Genomic DNA, 11,534 nt, shown 5'->3' with positions numbered 1-11,534 from the left:
CGATAATGGTCTCGTAGCCAATGCTGGTCTTGTAACTGGAAACGTCAATGCTGTGAACTCTGTAGCTTACGGTAATGTTGGAAACGGACATGGATATAGAGCATACTAGATTGATGAAGATGTTATGTAGACAGTAACTTTTTTAAATAAACCGACTGTTCATTGAAAAAAATGTTTTTATTTATTTATTTTTACCATAAAGCAAATAATCGTGGCTAACTGCTGCTACTTTGGTACACGGCCTCAACTGAGAGTGGAAAGTATGTCTATATTACCAAAAAAATAAAAACTTAATAAAATGATAAAACATTAACTGCTCACTTACAGTTAAAAGCATGGGCAATGACGACGCAATATGAGGAGCTGCTACAAATCTTTGAACTGGGTCTTTAGAGAAGGCGATATAAATTTGAAATCTATAGACTTTTTGGTGATGTTGACATATCATGTCAAAACATGTTGACATGTTAAAACCATAAAAACAAATCACAGATAAGTGGGCCACGTAATGCGAATGAATAGTAGTGGCCATGCCAAAATAACTATGCTAAACACGCCAATCAGAATGAAAAGAAGGGAATGGTCTCAGATTGGATATCTGGGCTATATCGAGAAAGATTTAAAAGACATTGGGGTAAACGGATAAAGAAGACAGACCAATGCCTACGAAGGGATGTAACGTGATCTGATTAAGACACTTTATTTATTAAAAACATTTGAAATATTACGTCAATGAAACTCAAAATATATTAAGTAGGCATAAAAATCCAATAATACTACAATTTGTATATTCTTCAAAATTGAATTAAAAGAGATTATATCATGCTTGATTTAATCAATGTTATTAAAGTATTTTGTATCTTTTACTACTCTCTGTTCAGTGCGGTTTTGATTTATCTAGTTTAATGATTTTTATTAAGATTTTGACTTTATCTTATTTGAGATTTTTTCTTACACTTACATTGTCGCCAATCTACTGTATTTATAAGGTCTTTTTCTTATTTTGTTAAAAAATATGATATGAAAATTCCTACGTAAGTTTTAATACTTGCTCTTTGACGCTTTTTACTTTAGTTCCTTTTATAGTTCATTAACTCTCTCTATCACTCTTGGAATATCTAGGTTATCTCAATATATAAGGTTCTTGAACTCCCAAGTGAAGCATAGAGCTTCAGTGCCTTCAGTGCTTAAGCACCTCATTCCAAGACTTTCCTTGACCTCTTATCTCGTCCATAATGGATCTTCTCTAAGTTTGCACTGGGCGACCTCTGTTTCTTCTTTCTTGAGGATTCCACTCTAGGGCAATACTTGCAATACTGGAATTTTTTTTCTGATTGTGTGACCATTCTAACCCCACTTTCTGGACTTTATTTGATGTTTTAATCTTTTTTGTTCAGTCAGGTGTAGTAGATCTTCGTTTCAGATGATGTTAGGTTAGAAAATATGAACAATTCGTCGTAGACATTTATTACTAAAGACCTGTAGTTTATATGTAAGGGTTTTTGTCACTTTCCAGGTTTCACATCCATAGAGTAGAACAGACATGACATTTGACTGGAATATGCGAATATTTTTCCTGGTAGTATACTCACCAGATCTCCAAACATGGTTGAGCATGCTGAATGCTTGGTGAGCTTTTCGTATCCTCATGCGAATATCATCCTCTGTACGTCCGCTTTCTGTTATGCCACTTCCAAGATACGTAAAGTTTTCCACATTTTCAATCTGCATATTGTTGATAGTAAATAGCGTGTTTTTTCTTGCATTTACTCTCATGGATTTGGTTTTTCTAATATTGATTTTTAAACCTGCTTTATTGGCTTTAGTAAAAAGTATTTTCAATTGATCAGCCACATCTTGGAACCTTTGTCCTAACATGCAGGTATCATCGGCGTATTTTAGATCACTTAGGCATGTGGTTAACGTCCATTGTATCCCTCTTATGTGAGTCTAGTTTGGAGAGAACATAGTCTACTGCTATGTATGCTTAAAAAGAAAAATAGAAAGCACGCATCCCTGTCTGACTCCAGGAAGTATGTCAAATTCGTTGCTGTTGATTCCATTGTGTGTCACGCGGGATGCGGTGTACCCGTATTTTATGCGGGATGTTTTCCATAAAGCAGCTTGAAAACTCCTATGTAAGTTTTAATACTCGTTTTTTTGACGTTTTTTATTTTAGTTACTTTTCTAATTCATTAACTCTCTTCACGACTCTTGGAATATATAAGTTATCTCAAAATAATGTTTATTGAAGTTTAGTTTACTACGACATAAAGTAGAAAGTTTTATATTTTAGGTTCTTGTAGGAAAAATGTTTTTGATTCGGTTTCTTTGCGGCTTCTTATTCAAAAATGTTCCCTTTAAACAAATCTGGAGTGTGCCAGAAACTTTTGGGCAGAAATTAATAAACAATATTTTAAACAAATTCCAAAACTCACCTTTTTTTGACTCTGTAAAATATTTTTTTAGATTGTTTGTGTCTTTATAAACAAAAAAGATCTTGTATCATTTTTTTCTTAAGTTGGCAGTTTTCGAGTTATAAGTGATTTGAAATGCGAAAAACGCAAAAATACGCATTTTTTGAGGCTTGGAAACTCCTACGTAAATTATTATTTTGAAGTCTCACTGCGCCGCACTATATGCGTCTCTGTCGCACTTTAAATATAAATACGTAAGCGAAAAAATCCCAACAATTTGTTGGGAATTTTACGCGTAAGCACGTATAATATGTATAAGTGCCACGTAGATGCATCTTGATTTTTGTCGATAGGACACTTGGATCAAAAGATATCGAATTTTTACCTTTGAGCTGATACAAATTTTATTGAACATTGATTTCGCGCAAGTAACTGACATTCAAAATCGACTGTCGCTTTAAGCGTTGTTTCTGAGAGAATGGTTCATTCTACACAAAAAGTGAGAATAAACATTTTTATTTAAAATTAACTCAACTACATTTTTTATTTAAAATATTTTTTCTACGGCATACAGATTTTTAATAAATCTATTTTTTTGCGTTTTTCCCCCTTTTAGAGGGAACTGCGGGGGTAAAAGTGGTAAAACTTTTTTGCATCTTATTTGGGGTCCCAAAATTAATATTCTCGGAAAAATTCAGCTTATTCTTATGATTTTTAGAGGTTGAGTGTCATTTTCGTCTGTAACGACTGGAATAAAAACAATTTCTGTCCAAAAATTTCGTCCGGCACCCTTCAGATTTGTTTAAAAGGGACATTTTTGAACAAGAATCTGCAAAGGAACCGAATCAGAAACATTTTTTCCACGAAAGCGGTCTTACAACATAGACACTATACATGTAATTTTAACAAGTTTCGCTAATTATTTCTTCATCAGCAGCTAATTTCAGATTAAACAAACATTAAAACTAATAAACTTTTATAAAAAACTAGACTTTTATAAACGTCTAAACAAAAAATAATTTAGGCTACTTTACCTTTACCTTTACCCAATAACGGTACTAATTATTATTCGTTATGTTTTAAGTAAAAAGAAAGAATGCAACAATAATTATGTTTCAAGAACGATGACATACATTCCTTTATTTTAAAATGGTATTGTAGTGTATCGTCATACAAAAATGGAATTAATACAGGTTGTGTGTCTATAATTAGGTTTAGCGATTCAAAGAATAATTTTTTTAAAATTCCAAGATATTTATAAAGCGTTGTTTTAATTAAATATTGATTTATAGTATCAGCAATCGGTCAGGAAATAAAACTCTATTTGTTCAGTCTTAATTAAATATACTTTTAATATAACTATTTTGAGCTTCCAACAATCGACCTAGAATAAAAAGTGAACTATTTTTCAAAGAGATTTCCCTGAAAATTTCCAGTAAAATGCATAAGGTCAATGTAGATATTCTCATGTATCGAAATTAGAATACTAATACAGAAAATAATAAAGCAACTTTAAAACTTATTATGTCTGCATCAACGCGAAACATTAACGACCTAGCACAGTTCACTTATTAAAACAAAAAGTTATTCTTAAACAAAAATGGCGATCCAATAATAGGCCTCGAGAATTACCGACCCATAAGATGTTAAACCACCTGTTTAAGCTATACACAAGAATAATAACAAATAGACTAGAAACAAATTAGATTTTTATCAACGTAGGAACCAGGCGGGTTTTAGCAAAAACTTTACACCTGTAAGACTACAACCGACCATTGGTCCTGGCATTCATAGACTTTCGCAAAGCATTTGATGCAATATAAATTAACAGCACAGTAAAAACGTTGAAGGAAAGTCGTATTGATAATCGGGATTACAAACTAATTGGAAACATATACAATAATACAACCATGACCGTAAGACAACACAAATATACAAAATGTATAAACATCAAAAGAGGAATCGGACAGGAAAACACGTTATCTCTAAAACTCTTTACGGCAGTACTGGAACATTCTGTCAATTAAAAAAATTTAAATCTTTCCCACTATATATTCCAGATTAGTAGATTATACGCGAGCCTGTGCGTCTTTCTTAGCATGTATCCATAAAAAAATCCATGTATCCATTAAAAATGTTTTAATCATTACCCAAAGATGGTGAAGCTACGGTTATTTTAATTTGCTCCAGATTTCGCTAATTGATCGAAAAACCTCACCAAGGAAAGCACCTAGACTGCATAATTAACGCACTAATGAGCTTTGGAAGATTTCTTAATTGATGGAAAGAAGCCCTTTTGGCCAAAATCCATATACTAGGAAAAACAGTATTTTTTTATAGAACTACAGGCAAATAAGTTTACTACAACCAGTGAATAAAATTACTGAAAGGGCGATACTCTCAAGGCTCGAAGAAAAAAGCTACAGGTTTTAACAGAAGCCCAATTCGTATTAATAGTCAGACATTTAAGCGAACACCAGGTACTCAGGCTTACAGAATAGATCTCAGCAGGCTTCAACGACAGACAGTACACCGTAGCAGCCTTTCTAAATGCAAGCAAAGCATTTGATATACTTTGGCACAAAGAACTGATATACAAAATGAATACAGCAATATTATCATAAAGTTACTCTTCTCGTACCCAGCAAACTAAAATTTAGGATTCGCATAGGGCAAGTACTTCTTAAGCCGGAATTCTGGAAGCAGGAATACTACAGGGAGCTGTTCTGTCGCCGCTGATGTATAACATATACACAGCTGATGCCTCCAGAATACCCCAGAAAAAAGCTAAAATCAAGACACAACTCTACTTCAGGAACCAAAGAGTTAATACTCGACAGCAAAGCAGTAAGTGCTAGAATTTTGTAAGACATTTATTTTTTCTTAAGTATTTCATTATCAAATTTTTTTAGTTCTTGTTATAGTATGGATCCATACATTCGTGATGTAGACTACATTCCCGTGATTACTCATAAACCTAAATATATTGAAGATTTTAATAAGTTAACTGCGGATTTTTATAAAGGTAAAAATAATAAAAATTTTACCATCTTACACCAAAATATTAGAAGCCTTAATAAAAATCTAGATCAGTTACGATTAAATATACAACAGATGACACTTGATTTTGACGATGAAAATGATGGTGTCGTTGTACACATAAAAAAGAATTTAAGATTTACGTGGAAGGTTGTAAACATTAGTGTATGTAAGGTATTAGAGATAACTATATTAGGTAAATATAATTAAAATACAATATTAACATTAATTTATAGACCACCATCGACAGATGAAGAGCATTTTTGAATTGGTCTAGATAAATATTTAGAGAGCACTAAAAATTATGTTTGTAAATATCATGTTTTATTGGGTGATATTAATATTAATATCAAAAATATGGCACCAGATTCTTCTGAGTATCTAAGTATATTGAGTGAACATGATTTTTTATCATTAATAAATAAAAATACTAGTTCAGGGCGATTCTCGTAGTTGTATAGACCACATTTTTGTAAAAAGTAAGTTTTGTATTAATAATAATACATTACCAGCTGTTCTGGATCTTTCCGTGACTGATCATAAAGCAACGTTTGTAAGTTTTTCCTTTGAAAAAAATAAAATTGAATGCAAAATTAAGTTTAGGAAAATAGTTAATTATAATAATTTAAAAAGAGATCTTGGTTTTCAAAATTGGGATCACTGTTCTGATATGAATAGCCCTAATGCTTTCCTTAATAATTTTACCGACACCCGTATTTCATTAATCAATAAAAATACCAAAGAAATAAAGAAAAACAAATGTAAGGTTAAGCGAAATATCTGGCTAACAGACGGCTTAGTAAAATCGGTTAATAAAAAAAATCAACTTTACAGAAAATTTATGAACAACCCAGATGACCTAACATTAAAAAAAGAATACACAATTTACAAAAATAAATTAAATAAGCTAATCATCGAGGCAAAAAAAATTATTTTCCCACGGAAATTACAAAATACAAAAATAGTTCTAAAGGTCTGTGGAATACTATTAAAAAATTGGATAATAATAGTACAAAAATTGATATTAATTCCATTTTAAATCAAAATAATGAGATAATCACTGATAGTCAGAATATTAGCAATATTTTTAATGATTATTTTTGTAATGTAGGGTCCACGCTTGCTAGAAGTATTAAAATATCATCTTCTCCTGATCCTCCAAAAAATACATGTCATAGTACGTTTTTTCTAAAACCCGTAACAAAATCAGAAGTTAAGAGTATTATTCATTCCCTAAAATCAAAAAAATCTCCTGGCATAGACAATATTTCCGCCGATCTGTTAAAGATCATTTGTAATTATGTTTTTGATCCGATAACTGATTTAATAAATAAAATATTTGAACATGGTATATGTCCTGACCTTTTTAAAAAAGCTGTAATTATACCTATATTTAAAAGAGGTGATACATAATTGGTGCAAAATTATCGTCCTATATCACTTATTACCAGCCTTGCAAAAATTTTTGAAAAGGCCTTAGCAGAACGAGTAAATCAATATCTTACAACAAGTTTAACCTGCTGTCTCCAAACCAATTTGGCTTTAAGAAGGGATATTCCACTTCAGATGCTATAATGTCCGCTACTGATTATTTATATAAGATGCTGGAAAATGGCTCTCCTACTTTAGCGATATTTTTGGATGTAGCTAAGGCATTTGACACTGTTAGTCATCAGCAGTTGTTAAGTACTTTGGATGATCTGGGAATAAGGGGCATACCGTACTTACTATTTCAAAGTTATTTAAAAAATAGATCGCAAATTGTCAACATTAATAACAAAGTAAGTGCTGAAAAAATCATTGAGTATGGTGTGTCTCAAAGTACTGTTTTAGGTCCTTTACTGTTTTCAATATATGTAAATGATCTAGCATCAATGAAAATAAATGGAAAGATTATTTGTTTTGCTGACGATACTGTCATACTTTACACTAGTAATTCTTGGGAAAAACTTAAAACTTTAGCAGAAACAGAAACTATAAAGATTCTAGAATGACTAAATAGGAAATTTCTGACAGTTAATACTAATAAAACTTATTTCATACCATTTTCAATATACAAAAACAATTTACCCGACTTCTTGGAATTAAATCTAAGCTATAATAACGCGTTCATTAAAATAAATAGGAAAAAATATATAAAACATTTAGGAGTTTATACTGATTGTCACTTGAAGTGGGATGTGCATATTGATATGGTATGTAAAACTCTAAGAATGTTATTATACAAATTTAGATATCCCAGCAATATTCTTAATTTGTCTTACTTAAAGATAATATACTATTCTTTGATAGAGTCACGTCTAAGATATGCCATTTTAGTATGGGGTGGAACATATGCTTCTCATTTAAATAAGCTCGAAATATTACAAAGGAGGTTTTTGAAAATATTGCTAAACAAATCTTGCTTATATTCTTCAGAACTTCTTTATCAGCAAGCAGATATTTTTAGTATTAGACAGTTATATTTGTTAAACATTATTTTGATTACATACAAAAATAAACATGTTTTAAAATCAATAGATCATACTTACAGCACTAGAAGAAAAGTTCATGACTATGTCCAAATTACTGGTGCTTATAAATGAATTGGAAAACACAATTTCTCTTACTTCATTTCTAGAATATTTAACTATTTACCCGAGATCTATAAAACCTACATAAGAAAAATCAACTCATTTAACATGATTAAATCCATTTTTACAAAATTTCTCAAGAACACTGGATCTGAAATTTTGGAAGCGATCTTCTTTAATTAAATTCATCATATAATATGTACTTTGTAACAACTTTTTATATTATCAACCTAATGGTACTGTAGAACAAATATTGAATAGTGTAAATGAGTGTAATCTCTGAGCACAACCTCTGGTTCATCAGGGAATTTCTTCTTTATTTATTTGCTAACAACTATTTGTTTGTACATAATATTTAACTTAGAATTAATTTGTAATTGTATTATATTGAACTATCATATCGTAACATTGCTGTATATTGTATATTGGGAAGTAAATAAACATTTATTATTATTATTATTACACATTCTTCTAATTACAGTGTCTTGAAGAAGGAATAAAAACAATTCCGAAAGCTAGACCAAAAGTCAAAAGAGTGTTTCTGTAACATCCCGGCCAAACTTTTTGACTGCAGCCCTAATAAACTGTGTTGTTTGTATATATATATATATATATATATATATATATATATATATACATATATATATATATATATATATATATATATATATACATATATATATATATATATATATATATATATATATATTTATATATATATATATATATATATATATATATATATATATATATTCATATATATATATATATATATATATATATATATATAGTAAACTCTTAAAAATTGGGGAAATCTGCAAGAAGACTCTAATGAGTATCAATTGTTTCGCCGAACGTTTTCGCCAAAGAGAATTAATTTGGCGAAAACGTTCGGCGAAACAATTGATACTCATTAGAGTCTTCTTGCAGATTTCCCCAATATTTAAGAGTTTACTATTTAACTTATCTGCAAAGATTATATATATGTATATATATATATATATATATATATATATATATATATATATATATATATATATATTATATTACGCATCGTCTGCACGATGCAACGCAGCAAAGATACAACTTGAAGTACTTATAACAAGAAACAAAAAAAAGTTAGTAAATAATATAGCGCGTAACTTAAGATTTAAAAAGAAAAAGTATTGATATTTGATGAATCGCAAATGCAAAATTACAGATGAAGATTAGACTTCAATACCAACAAGAGTTTCCCACATACTAATTATTTTCTTGCAATTTTTAATAAAAATTATACACTTTCAAGGTTTTTTTGTTCACCAAACAAAGAAAATCCTCAATTGTTAAAAAATCGTCAAACAAGGTTAAAACATACTAATTATGTAAAAAATTAATACCCTTGGTCAAGGTCTTGTTTCGGTAGACAACAATTTGTGAAACCAACACCCATAACTGTGACAAGATCATTTGAATTTACAAGAAAAAATGTTGTGCACCATTTACGAAATATTGTTACCATGAATGGTCATGCTTGAATTATTCTTACCGATTAAAGAATCAGTGTGTTAGTGACTTTTATTTTTTTGGTGTCACCATGACTTTAACAATCTTAAAATTACTTTTGTAATAACTTGATACAGCTATTATGTTATTGTAAAATAAAACTAAAACGATTTAATACTATGTTTAAATAAAAAGTACTGTAATATTTCACTAACTCAAAATTCTATTCGTTTATTAAAACTTCTTCAGAATAGCCGAAATGATCTTAATTGCGTTGTGCTATAAAAAAAACCCTCATTCAGTTGGTAGGTCAGTCAATCCGTCACAAAAATACTTTTCGCAGCCAACATATTTTTAATACTGGTTTCTTTAAAATCGAAATATAAAGACTAAAATACGAGAAATACCCCTTCATATAATCTAAAACGCTATTAAAACCTTTTCGATATTTTTGTAATATATTCTGTAGACTTATTTGTCACAATACAAAAAAACCCATAAATGCAGCTGAACTTAATTTGCCTTCACGTTTTGCATGTTAGGTATTTTCAAAAGTTATAAAGCGTAAATAAATTTTACAAAATACGCTAATGGAAGAGACTAACTACTTTAAAATCAAAATTCCAGTGATGCCGTTAGTATTTGTATCGAATTGAACTAATTTATTGTGTGTGTGGAGAGAGAGGTTTGGCTTCGAACTATGTTTTGTGAGTGTTGATACACTCACAAAAGGAGCTTTGGAATACTCCTATTTTAAATAGATGGGCTGAGAAGCAACCATAATGAATTTTAATTCTAGTAGTAGTGGTACCATAATGACTTGGAAGGAAAAATGGTTAGATGTGGCCGGCTATTGGGCAGGGTTGGATGAATTAAACTTTTATGAGCACACTTTTATATAAAGCTTCCCATTTGTTCCTGACCTCTTTTTTTATTCGTGGCAAGAAATCGTTGCTTTTTTTGATCGAAATTACTTTAAATCGTTGCTTCTATTCCAGTATTACAAACACTTTTGGCTGCCATAACTACTTCTTTATTACCAGTAATAAGTGCATGTCGTTTAACCCAAACGAATTTGATATTTTTTTATGGTACTGCATCAAAGACCATAGTTTAGATTTAATATTTAGTATTATATCGTTTTTAAAGCGTTTAATTGGCGACTCAATGAGTGCGTGCAAGACAGATTTGGAAACATATCGGTAACATAATCAAAAACATAATAGAATTACAACTCTCTTAACTGGATTTTTTCGCACCAATCAAGCGCTTTATTTATAGCTTCTGGTATAATGCGGTACTTCTCCACGTATTGGATGGCTGGCATAACAAATGCAAAACTCACACTTTTTTGACTTTTGGACCCATCTGAATAAATGTAAATATCACTGCTAGCGCATTCACTTAAGACGGATTTTACAATAACATTGTTTATACATAGACGATTAGTATAGCTGGGAAATAAGTATAATATGCCATTTATATAACATAGCTTTTAGTCCAGTCGTCAGAGAGGTCACCCCTAAGAATCATACGAACAAGCTGAATTTTGCAAAGCATATTATTTTTGGGACCTCAAAAAAGATGCAGAGTTTACTACTTTTACCCCCGGACTTCCCCTTAAAACACCCCTCGTAGGGGGCTAAAATGCAAAAAATCGATTTACCAAGAATATGTACACAATAGAAAAAAATATTTCAAATAAAAAATGTAGCTGAGATAATTCTAAATAAAAATGTTTATAAGCTTTTTTTTTGTGTAGCATGAGCCATTCTCTTAAAAACAACGCTTGAAGCGACCGATTTTGCATGGAAGTTACGCTCACGAAATCAATGTTTAATCCGGACATCAGTTACCAGCTGATGTCCGTTTGAAGAGATTTACTCTCCGGACCCTGGAACTCACGTGAGGCATGGTTATGTGTTGCCTGAAGTTACATCTAATAAAGTATTAAACATCACTCACTTTTAAACAACAACATGTACATTTTTTGCTAACTTCAATTTTTTGTAAAGGGTTG

This window comes from Diabrotica undecimpunctata, chromosome 3, assembly GCF_040954645.1.
Source record: "Diabrotica undecimpunctata isolate CICGRU chromosome 3, icDiaUnde3, whole genome shotgun sequence".
Classification (NCBI taxonomy): Eukaryota; Metazoa; Arthropoda; class Insecta; order Coleoptera; family Chrysomelidae; genus Diabrotica; species Diabrotica undecimpunctata.
Note: the sequence above shows the minus strand (reverse complement) of the source record.